General features: G+C 39.6%; 1 protein-coding gene across 2 annotated transcripts in view; it reads right to left on the bottom strand.

The window, feature by feature from the left end:
* LRRC4C (leucine rich repeat containing 4C) overlaps positions 1 to 11,833 on the bottom strand; it is a 621,269-nt gene that overhangs the window by 142,439 nt on the left and 466,997 nt on the right. The gene's annotated exons all lie outside the window — the stretch shown is intronic.

Here is an 11,833-nt window from a genome sequence, read left to right as displayed (position 1 = left end):
TAGTGTAAGAAGAAGAAGAGTTTGGATTTGATATCCTGCTTTATTACTAACCGAAGGAGTCTCAAAGCGGCTAACATTCTCCTTTCCCTTCCTCCCCACAACAAACACTCTGTGAGGTGAGTGGGGCTGAGAGACTTCAGAGAAGTGTGACTGGCCCAAGGTCACCCAGCAGCTGCATGTGGAGGAGCAGGGAATCGAACCTGGTTCACCAGATTACGAGACTACCGCTCTTAGCCACTACACCACACTGGCTCTTAAACTAGTGTAAGTTTACGCAGTGGGTTAGAAGCAGCCTGGAGAGTGCAGATTCCACTCAACAAGAAATAGAAAAAAGCATGCTTATTGGAGACTATGTATGCTCACTGGAGAATGAATACACTGCCCAACGAGTGTATAAAATGCAGTCGAGATATGCACCTTCCCCAAAGCCTGTTGGAGGATGGTGCATAATTTTCAGAGAATGGACAAAATTTAGTCAAAAAATTGGAGATCATATATTTTGACTGGGAAATGTGCACAATTCCCTGTTCGTGGAAGAATAATTTACACATAATCCATGAAAGCAGATGAATGTGCATAGTGGCCAGTTTTATGCACATCAAACACTCAATTTACACATGAGAGAACCAAGTGAATGATAACCAAACAAATATATTGGGTCCTCCCCCCCCCCCCCCGCTTTCTCCCAGCCAATTGGGATCAGGCAAAAACTGATCCCAGGAGGCACGTGCCAGCTTCCTTCTCCTGACACAACACACATGGCTGTTGGGCTTCATCTTACTTACCCCAAACTTGGAGCAGAAAAACATTTCAAACACCCCCACATTTGTGTTACTTTTTCAGGAGTGTGTGGGTTACTGCTAAGCTGAAGTCTACTGAAGAGGGGTCTGAAGAGGTAGGGAGTTGTTCCACAGAACATAGTTTGCCCTAAGCATAAATTGTTCATCATAGCAGGAAGTTCCAGAGCCGCAAGCTTCAGAACTTCTTTTTTTAAATGTTTAACATTCAGCATGCAGAAACAATTGAAGACTGAGTATCCAAACTTGATGAAGTTTCACACATCGTTAAAGTTTTCAAGGGTGGACAGGGACTGGGCAATCTCCCAGTTGACTCATGCATAGGGGAAGTCTTCAGAATCAAAAGCTGCTGCTGAAAGCCAAGCATATCCGAATATGATTCATTCCACTCCTGCATGCTTTCCTCTCAAAATTAAGCAGCCAACTTTTCTCTTTCTTCCCAACTCCTGTTATTCCCTGGAGTTAAACCAATGAAAAAAATATTATATGCTATATATCATTCTCTTTCAGCTCCCCTTTAGATAGATAGATATAGGTAGATATGTAAATATGGTTGATAGATACTGATATTGCTATAAGAGTCACTGGATCTATGCCCACTAAGTGCATTGAGTTTCAAAGGAATTTACTCCCAGGTTAAGTAGGCATTGGATTTCAGCTTTGCTGTTTGAATTCTTCCCAGCTACAATATTCCATGTTTTCCTAGTATTTGAAAGCAACTAATGTTGAGGTGAATATGAAGTTAATGGATAGAATAAATTAATAAGACATCATCAAGGGAGTAGTCATTGTCATACTCCAATCCAGATTAGATCACAGATTTATGCATAAACCATTGAAATAAATGGGACTTTAAAATGTTAAATCTTGCTTAATCATGCTTGGGCTGCAATCCTAACCATATCTCCTTAGAAGTAAGTTCCACTGAATGCAATGTTTCTTGCACCAATGTAAGTGGGGTTAGGATTGGAGACCGGAAAATTTGTCTGTGTTTGAGTGCTGTCAAAATGCATTTGTATGGCATTATAAAAAGAAAAAAGGGTTGAGGGAAAGAATTCCACATGCATGTCCATTTCTCTTGAAAACAAGATAACAGCATTTAATTTGGAATATTTTATTACAGAAAAATATATTTTGCCTTTTTTCAAGTTGCAGTTAGTTTAAACACTTTCAAGTGGAATTGCTTTGAAGCTATGATCTAAGGGGCTAGTCATTTAACTTTCTCTGGTTTATTAGTTGATAAATTATAATAGCCATATTAAAAATAATAAAATTTAAAAGTGGAAATTAAAGCCTTAGTCTCAGCATATTAGAGCTCTGATATGTGTTTAATCATATCTATTTCGTTGACTGTATTATCTCTATTTTTCAGTGTATATATTCCAGAACTAGTTAGAAATTCACACTCTAAAGTAAATTGCAGCAATATTAAGGGTTCCTAAAATGTATATTTTTGGCAAAGTTAAAAGGAATATTAGACTGTATTCAGAGCTGTGCTGTAGCTACAATTTGAGATTTAAATGAGACTCCTAAAAGCTGTGACTCCCTTTAAAAAAAGAAAGTTGCTGGGAATCACAAGTGGGGAGAAAACTGTAGCATTTATCTTGAACTTTGGCAGTATTCATCCTATTCTGCCCCCAAATAGCCATTTCGTTTTGGAAATAAACATTTTAGATGTGTCCAGCACACACATGCAAAAACCTATTTGCCTGTAATTTGGCAGGCTTTCTCCACTTAGACAACCAATTTAGCTGAAACTTTCATCCACTTCTGTCAAAAAGAAGTGATGTTATAGCCATATTTTTTTATTTCTCTGTGGTGAATGGGTTGGGTGGAATGAAGCAGTCTCAGACCTCTGAGTCCAGTCAAGCTGCCTCTGAATGCTCTGAGCTGAGTCATTTTTACAAAGTGTGAAACTGGGGCATGATTTCAATCTCATGGTCATCACACACAGCCCTTGGTCACAGATTTATAAAGTGATTCAAATATTATAGTCCATGGGGAAAATCCACATTTAAAACTGAATTTGATTTATTTTTTTCCCCTTTTTTAATTTTTAAAATATATTTAGGGCAAAATATATTTCAAAAAAAATATATATATATATTTCAAAAAAAAATAATAATACAAACAGCAAAAACAGTCACCAGCCCACACCAAAAAAAGAAAAAACTGAAAATAAAAACTCCAATTCTTAAAATCATGTTTACAAAACTTTCTTTCTTGACCTCCTCACGCCTCCCTTTTTTGTGTTCCTCTTTGTCCAATCAGATACAGCAAATCCTTACCCTCTTTCAAAACTCATTTCTAATTATTATAATCACTTCTATTATGTCTCCGATCTTTCCTCCTTATAATTAAACACCTTTAACATATTGTTTACTTTTGACATAATATAACCTTGTTCTTTCGCCCTTTTTCTGTTACATTTTTGCATACTTTTTTAACACTGTATCACTAATGCCATATTGTTTTTCTATCCAACATCATTTTAGCATTCATAAACTTTGCAGTGTTTCTGCAGATAGTTCTTAAACTTCTTCTAGTCCTCTTCCATCGCTTCTTCTCCCAGGTCTCGGATTTGATTTAAGTGCCATGGCTTCCTCACAAATAATCAAGGAAATGTTAATACTGGTGGTATACGGATGTATGGGATAATTATTGTGGAGGATTATTGTAATTTCGAGGAGATAATGATCTGACATGGTCAACCTTTCCTTCTTTGGTCTCTTCCTAACTTTCCTATCTGTGTTTCATTACTTTCAATATCCCTTGTGAAAAGGTCTTTGATGACACTGGTCAGCAAAGCCTTTTATGTATAGCCTGGCATTTTTGTCTTTTGATGTAAAGTAGTTCTGGTTGAGCCTGTATTAGCCCAACAGGACACAGGTCTATAAAATATCTGGTTTGGGGGCATGTCAGTCAGAAGCTCAGCAGTGGCCACAGTGCTTCTCAGTGGCAGATTGAAGCGCTGCTGGGTAATGTATATTTTGCTTGCTATTTGGGAATAAAATCTTTAATCTTCTCGCCCACTTGCATTTGTATTGCTTCTGAATCTAACTTTAAAAGAACCATCTTGCATTTGGCAAAACAACGGGGTGCGGGGGGGTTACTATTACTTAGGTCAGAACTTCCCAAGCTTTTCCTCTCCTAGGCAACTTGAAAATTGCTGCCTGCTATAGCTACCATAACATACTGTGTTAGAAGCTGTATGACTTTTATTACATGTTTACAGACATACTGCAGTCTGGGAACCCCTAGTTTACTGCAGGTAAAACCTATGGTTTATTTGTCTGGTTTTTCTTCCTAGAAGCCTTGGGAAGAAGGAAACAACTTTGGGGTCTCCAACTGCTGGAGTGTAGCAGATAATTGTCATATAAAGCATTCTGATGTTAAACTTGCCAAATACTTCCATTGTATCATATAGTGTCACTAGGAGGTTTTGCCCATCAAATCAAAGGATTTTGGATCTGGGCCACCCAGGCTGTATCCTATTTTTTCTTCCCTCAAGACAAGAGGCAAGTAAAGGAGCTACTTTCCTAGGAAGCTGCACTGGGGATGGGCAAATGTTCAGAACTCACACACATTGTGGAAATCTTCCATGAACCAGAGGGCTTCAGCTTTTATTATACATTATTGGCCTATGAAAACTGTAAGTATATTGCAAATGCCAGTCCTCATATGGCAGATGCAATTTCTCTGTGATGTCAACTTCTCGAACAATCAGAGAATGAGTTGAGGAACTGGGAACGGAAGAAAACACCACAAAGGGATTCTATTTGCATGGAATTCTGCCTTTAGAACATGACAGAAACTTATTGCCAAGGATCAGGCTTACTGGATAGCTTTTCAAGAAGGAACCAAGCAAGTCCAGCAATGGGTTTCCATGCCCAAAACAGCTGCTGTAGGACAGAAACTTGCCCTTTCCAATAACTCTCAGTGACTTCCTCTCTCCCTCTCTCCATATATATACCTGGCTTTACAACTGATAAGCTCAGTTAAAGGATTCGTCTCCCCGGTCCCGATTTGTGTCTGCTAAGCTCTATAAGTAGCTTCTTCCTAACAAATGCTCTGCTCCGTGAAAAGCTTCCACTCTCCAGCTCCAATCAATTACGTTATCATGTGATTGTGGCAGTGTTTGTGCAAAATTCTCCTTCCCTTTCCCTTCTCTGGATCATGGCATTGCCACGGTTTCCCAAATGAATGTAGAATAATGAGGATGAGAAGTTCATTTTAGAATAAATTTGCTAGTTCCAGAGCTCTGTGCAGAAGTGCCTGGGAAGTTGCATGTGACTTGTATTTCATCTAACCTTGAATTAAGCTATTAAGCCCCCATTTCAGGTTTCGTCTGGTTAGTAACAGAGAACTATTTCCTGGGAAGGAAAATATTAAAATGCTGCAGATGCTCCTTGTTAACTTGATTCCAATCCCCACAGAGCCTTTTTCTGTTTGTTTGCTTTTGCAGCCGTCCAGCTGGGTTAACAGCGCAAGTCTCAATCAAGAGCAACAATTTGTGATAGAAGATGCCTGCATTTTACATGCATTCTTTTCAATAGGAGGCAAATTGCTTCATTGAAATGTCTGATGATCGTTGGAAAAGAAGCTAGTGGCATCTGTGCATCTTTTGAAACTGTGGTTGATGGAGCATCTCACAGTGGAGAACAATAAGAAGCTGTGAACGTTACATTCCAAGTCCATTCTTCATATATGACAATGGTCACATTCCCCCTCTACGTGGGAATAATCTCCCCAGTCATATATGGGGAATATCACATTTATACAGTGTTCATTACTAGTTGCTTTATTTTTTAATAATGAAAAGGAGTATAGCTGGTGATTGAAAGAGTGAAATTACCGTTGTCTCACTTCATGTCATGCTGGTACTGTATAGATGTTTGGATTGTGATCCTCTCCGAAATTATTCTGCCCTAATTTCTTCCTTCAAGGCCACTGCTGTGGGAAGTAACCATGGCTGTGCTCACATTATCATCTTAAAACACACTGAGGTTGGGATTATTTATTTAGCTTGTTTCAAATCACATCCATTTGTCATTGTACACACCAGTATGATTGGATTGTCTGCTGTCTGTCTACACCAGGGCAGAGAGGGAGCATAGAGGTCTTCATATATGGTTAACATTTACAAAATGGATTGGAGCTCATTGGGGGGGAACTGCCTCCAAATGCAGTATTTCATCATCATCATCATCATCATCATTATTATTTACTTATACCCCGCTCACTCTGGGCAGCTTCCAAAAGAATATTAAAACACAATAAAACATCAAACATTAAAAACTTCCCTAAACAGGGCTGCCTTCAGATGTCTTCTAAAAGTCAAATAGTTGTTTATTTCCTTGACATCTGGTGGGAGGGTATTCCATAGGGCGGGTGCCACTACTGAGAAGGCCCTCTGCCTGGTTCCCTGTAACCTCACTTCTCGCAGTGAGGAAACCACCAGAAGGCCATCAGAGTTGGACCTCAGTGTCCGGGCTGAATGATGGGGGTGGAGATGCTTCTTCATGTATTCTGGGCCGAGGCCGTTTAGGGCTTTAAAGGTCATCACCAACACTTTGAACTGTGCTCGGAAAAGTACTGGGAGCCAATGTAGGTCTTTCAGGACTGGTGTTATACGGTCTCAGTGGCCACTCCCAGTCACCAGTGCCGCATTCTGGATTATTTGCAGTTTCCGGGTCACCTTCAAAGGTAGCCCCACGTAGAGTGCATTGCAGTAGTCCAAGCGGGAGATAACCAGAGCATGCACCACTCTGGCGAGACAGTCTGCAGGCAGATAGGGTCTCAGCCTGTGTAGCAGATGGAGCTGGCAGACAGCTGCCCTGGACACAGAAACTACAGGGAGGGATGTGGATAGTAGTTAACATCATGTACACAGCTTCACAAGCCAGTTGTGGGAGAGCACTGAATGAAGAGAAAATGGGAGTGTGTACAAAACCCCAGAGATCCAGGTTCACCCTGTCATCAAAAATATCTCTGTGTTATGGGTGCTGTAAATAAGGGCTAAGTTAAGTGTTACATAAAATGCTAGGCCACTGGGAAAATGCACTCCCTAGATTGAATTGGTTGGCGAACTGCATCACAGGATTTTGTGATTCACATCTGATTCACCAGCTGTGGCCGTTCCTGAATAGAGATATCCTGGTCTCAGTAATCCATGCTCTGATAACCTTATAATTGTATTATTGCAATGTGTTCTCCAAGAGACTACTTTTGAAAATGATCCAGAAGTTCTGGTATCACAGAATGCCACTGCCATGAGGCGGAGTCTGTACTGGGTAGTTGCTGGGATCAATTGATTTAAGTATGCGTAGCCCTAAATGGCTTGGGGTCCAAATACTGAATGTTTCTCAAGATTTTGGAAATTGGTTTGGAAATGGGGGGAAATGTTTTTTCTTTTTTCTTTAAGCAAGGATACAGAATCATGGCCAACAGGAAATGGGACTGAAATATGTGGAATTGGGTATAAAGCAACGAAGATCTAACAAATAATTATGGACTACCCTTGGAGAAAACTTCACCATACTGGATCAGAGAAGGACAATGATTGACATTTAATGAAAATAAACATTGAAGAGCTTCTTTTGGCCTTAATTTGGGGGAAAGATGAACGTGAAAGGACTGGGAAGTGATGGGTTGAAGATGAAGGCCCTGTGCAAGAGGCAGGGTAAAGAGGATCTCTCAGGCTGAGGGAAAAGGGCAAAGCTCCCAGGTGAAAATTGGGAGGGTTCACTCCACTCTTCCATGTGTGAAATAAGGGTTAAGATTTATATTTGACAGAGGCCTTTGCCATTTCCTTTTATTCTTATTTCTCTTCTTCATTTCCTTCTTTTCTTTATTTTTGCTTTTTTATTTTTCTTCTCTAGATTAGTGTGATTTTTATTGTATTTTATGTTGAAAACTTTAATGAAAAATTCATCATAAAAAAATAATCCAGCAGAATGTGCTCAACACTGGATTCACTTATATTCTTTTTTCTTTTTTACAAATGCAGTTGCAATTATTTTCCTATTAACTGAAACTTAAAGTGAAGAACAAATCAATATAAATAATAACCAGAGTTTATTTCAAAAATATGTTTATCTAACAGTAGCAATGAATTGTCTGATAAAATATTATCACAACTGTAGCTAAGGAAGGATTTGCATGCCCTGGAACAGCAATAAACCAAGCAACACTTGGAAGGAAAAGTTATCAGTGGCCGGATTATGATAATTCAACAGAACGCCATAGCAATTCATTGCATTGATTGGAAGCAAAGTGCACCACAGTGTCTGTATAGCATGGGGGGGGGGACTCCCCAAACCCTAATAATACAGTCCTAATAAGATCTGTAACTGTGACATCTGTGACTCCATGGATCTCTTCATAAACACACCCACAGCCCAACTGGTAGTTTAACCAGATGCCTCTTATACAACTGTCTGTCTTCTCTCTTCCTCTCATATATATGAGAGAGAGAGAGAGAGAGAGAGTGTGTGTGTGTTTGTGTGTGTGTGTGTGTGTGTGTGTGAGAGAGAGAGAGAGAGAGAGAGAGCGAGCCGTAAAATGGAATCACCCACACACTATATCATCTATCTATCTATCATATATCTGTCTATCTATCATCTATATATTAAAGGAAAGGAAAAAATTCAATTCATTATTGAATATGATAATACTGCTTGGCTCCACAGCATATCTACACAAGTTTTATGGCAACACAACATATTCCTGCTGCAGGAATTGTATGGATAAACATTTGCTGTCTCCTGACTGGGGAGGGCGGAAAGTAGTTTTCAAACTACAGAAGCATTTCTTCCTACTATCCTTGTATCCTCTGAGCTGAAGCATAACAATCTAATATAATAATAAAGATGTTCCCCACCCTTCATCACTCTTGTCATCTTCACTATTCACTGAGGTACAGGGATGGTCTGGAAATTGTTTTGGTGTGTTCTCTTTGGTGCACACAAAAGATTATCCATGTTTTGATATGTCGCAGGAGTGCGATGCATTGTCAGACGGCTTTTGAAAATTTAAGTTTTGTTAATTTTGAAATTTTCCAACTGACAGCAAGCAATCTATTGATTATTCCCTTTCTCGATGCAGTGTCTTGGAGTGAGGGCAGAGTAGAAGAACAGAGACTGAGAGTGAAAAATGTGGCTGAAGCTTATGTTGGCATTGCAGAGAGCAAAGATTCAGATCCCCAATAGCCCAAATTGAGGCAATAACCTAGACCATATGCTGGTGAAATATTAAGGGGTGAAAGGCAGAGTCAAGCCCACTGCTATTGATATGCCCCAATGCCATCAGTGAATGCCTTGCATTCCTGGTCAGCAAACCACAGAACCCCAAGCCTCTCTTCGCCACTGACATTCCCCAGGAACCAGTATGACTTTATATCTGTCCTAAAGCTGGCATAGTTGATTACTTTTCCTTGCCACTGCAGCAAATGGGAGGTAAAACAGGACATGCTCCCATCCAACAGCAAAACAGCAGCACAACAGATACTACAGTTCCTCTACTAATGGTTCTTCCCCTCAACATAATCTCCTCTGTAATCTTTTTTAAACCATTAATTCATTAGAAGCCTTCAGGTAAATTATTTTTCAAAAGTAAAATGTCAATTAAAAAAGGGGGAAGTGATATATCAGGCACAACATTAAATTCATGAAAAAACATTGAAAAGAAGTAAAGCAAAAGAATTAGGAATGTATTTTTTTAAAGGGGGGTGTTGGGAAAATGTGGAATCTCAGCTATTTATTTATACTCACTTTATTCCTTTATTTCCTCCCTCTTCAGCCTGAATTTTAATATAAACCAAGCCAGTCAGTTTCAGGATGCAATCCTACATTCACTTTGCAGCACACAACCTAAATGCACAGCTGCATGTTCTTGCTCCAGACTGAAGAAAATGGATACAGCGCTCTCCAAGGACAAGGACTCTTCCGTTAGAAACACTACATACTACAAATGAGTAAACAACTAGATATGGAGGGTTATTTATATATGTTAGAAAGACAATACCTGATTTTTGGCAATGGAACACCTCAGAAAAGTGACTTGAAGAGAGACAGGACTACTTCCAACCAGTGAAATCATTAAAGTCATTCCTGAACTGTATTACTTCAGACTACAAAAGCAGGGTTGTGTGAGTGAGGGCTCTTTCATATGCACATATTATGGGTTAGGTTTAGAAATATTGATGTTTCCTTGCCTATTATTTCAACAATAAGTGGTCTCAAATGCTTTCAATAAACTGTTGTCAGCTCGCAGAATAAGAAGGAACTGCGCCAACCTATACAAGTCTACTCAAAAGCAAGTCTTGCTGAGTTCACTGGGGCTTTCCCCCTTTATTTCCTTTTACGTTTGTGTGTGTAAGTGTGTGTGTGTACGTGTAAGGGACTGCAAGGGTCATTTACTCCAACTCCCCTGCAATGAAGGAATCTTTTGCCCAACATGGACCTCAAACCCACAACCCTGAGAATATATTTGCTTATAGATATATATGGAGGAGCATTCAGTTATGCTGCCTAGCATCTACTGCAAGCAGTTCTACCACTTCATTTGCTGTTTGTGTGAACTACACCAGACAGAATGAGAGACAAAAAAATGGGAGGAAAGGTGGAGGGAAAACCTCTGTGAATATGTGTCTGGGGAAACCTGACAAAAATACAGAAGAACCCTATCAAGAGAAAAAGGTTCATGGCACAACTAGATAATAACTTCTTCTTCCACATATGCTGTAGGTGCAGTTTCCTGTATTCTTTTCAAGTATTCACAGATGAAAGTTAGTGCCGTTTCACAGTAGTTTTAAAGACACTTTCATTTCAGTCCTCTATTTTCGGGTGCTTATAGATTTTGAAATAAATTACCCTCTAGGCTTGAACTTTCTTCCTCTTCTTCTAAGCCCCAAAGGTGGTAACAGTTTCAAGAGAGCTGACAAAATTCCATTTGGCAATTTTTTTTAGAGGCTCTGATATGAGGGTAGAGAAGGGGGATAATACTGTTTTCTCAGCATGTCAGATATTTGGGAGCCTTTTCTCTCTTTCTTCTCGTGTAAGAAAAAAGTGAACAAACAAAAATTGTGTCCCTTTTTGAACTGCGATACTTGGCACATGTTTCATCCTCATCAAGTGCCAACACAAACCTGGGAAACAACTTGGTTTGTCATAAATAGCTTCATGCTCAAATCAGTAGAGTAGGCATGTGGGCTGCTTTTCAAGGAATGAATATGACAGCAGGCACAAAGTCAGTTCTCAACTATGGATCTCCAGGATGAGGAAGAGTTGCAATCCAGTGATAGAGCACATGGTTTACAGGCAAAAGGTGTCTATTAGCTTGGAAAGATCTCACAGTTGGCCCTATCCATCTGGTTTTAATATTCACATGTATTTAACTATGGCATGGGGTCTCTTAATGGGGAACTGCTTCTCATGCTGCTGTATGTGTGTGAGAGAGGGGAGTGGTTGTCAATATCTGACTGAACAGGAACAATCATGATGATCCATTATGTTTTTCATTTCCTTAGGCATGCCTGAATGATTCCTTGTTATTCACAATGTTACTAGGCCATCACATACAAAGGAACGTAATGACAACTCAGGTATTTAGCTGTGGGGGCAGGGGGGGGGGAATAAGAGATACCTATGCAACCGCATCACAGTTTAAATTTAGTGTGTTACTGAAATCATTCCTAGGCAAATTGTTCAGATACTGTACAGTTATTTTCCTCTCAGTCTGCACATAATTCCCCCAATCCAAAGAATGCCATCTCCCCATGCTTGCTTTCATCTCTCTGTTTCATCCTACAAAGCACAACTGTTGTTCATCTTTGCTCCACCAACACTACCATCCTCAACAACACAACAAAAGTCTCCTGCTCTTCTTATTTTCCATTGTCACCGAGTCAGGCTTGATAACACTGTGCCAGATCTGTCAACTAACTCCAGAAGCCTCATGTTGTGTCCATCTGTAAATGCACTGATATCATGAAAGAAACAACAACACTTATTCAGACAACACACAGCATTTTCCTT

The sequence above is a fragment of the Podarcis cretensis genome (genome assembly GCF_951804945.1).
Source record: "Podarcis cretensis genome assembly, chromosome: 1".
Lineage (NCBI taxonomy): Eukaryota > Metazoa > Chordata > Lepidosauria > Squamata > Lacertidae > Podarcis > Podarcis cretensis.
The sequence above is the reverse complement of the archived record's forward strand: the minus strand, read 5'-3'. Positions and strand labels throughout refer to the sequence as shown.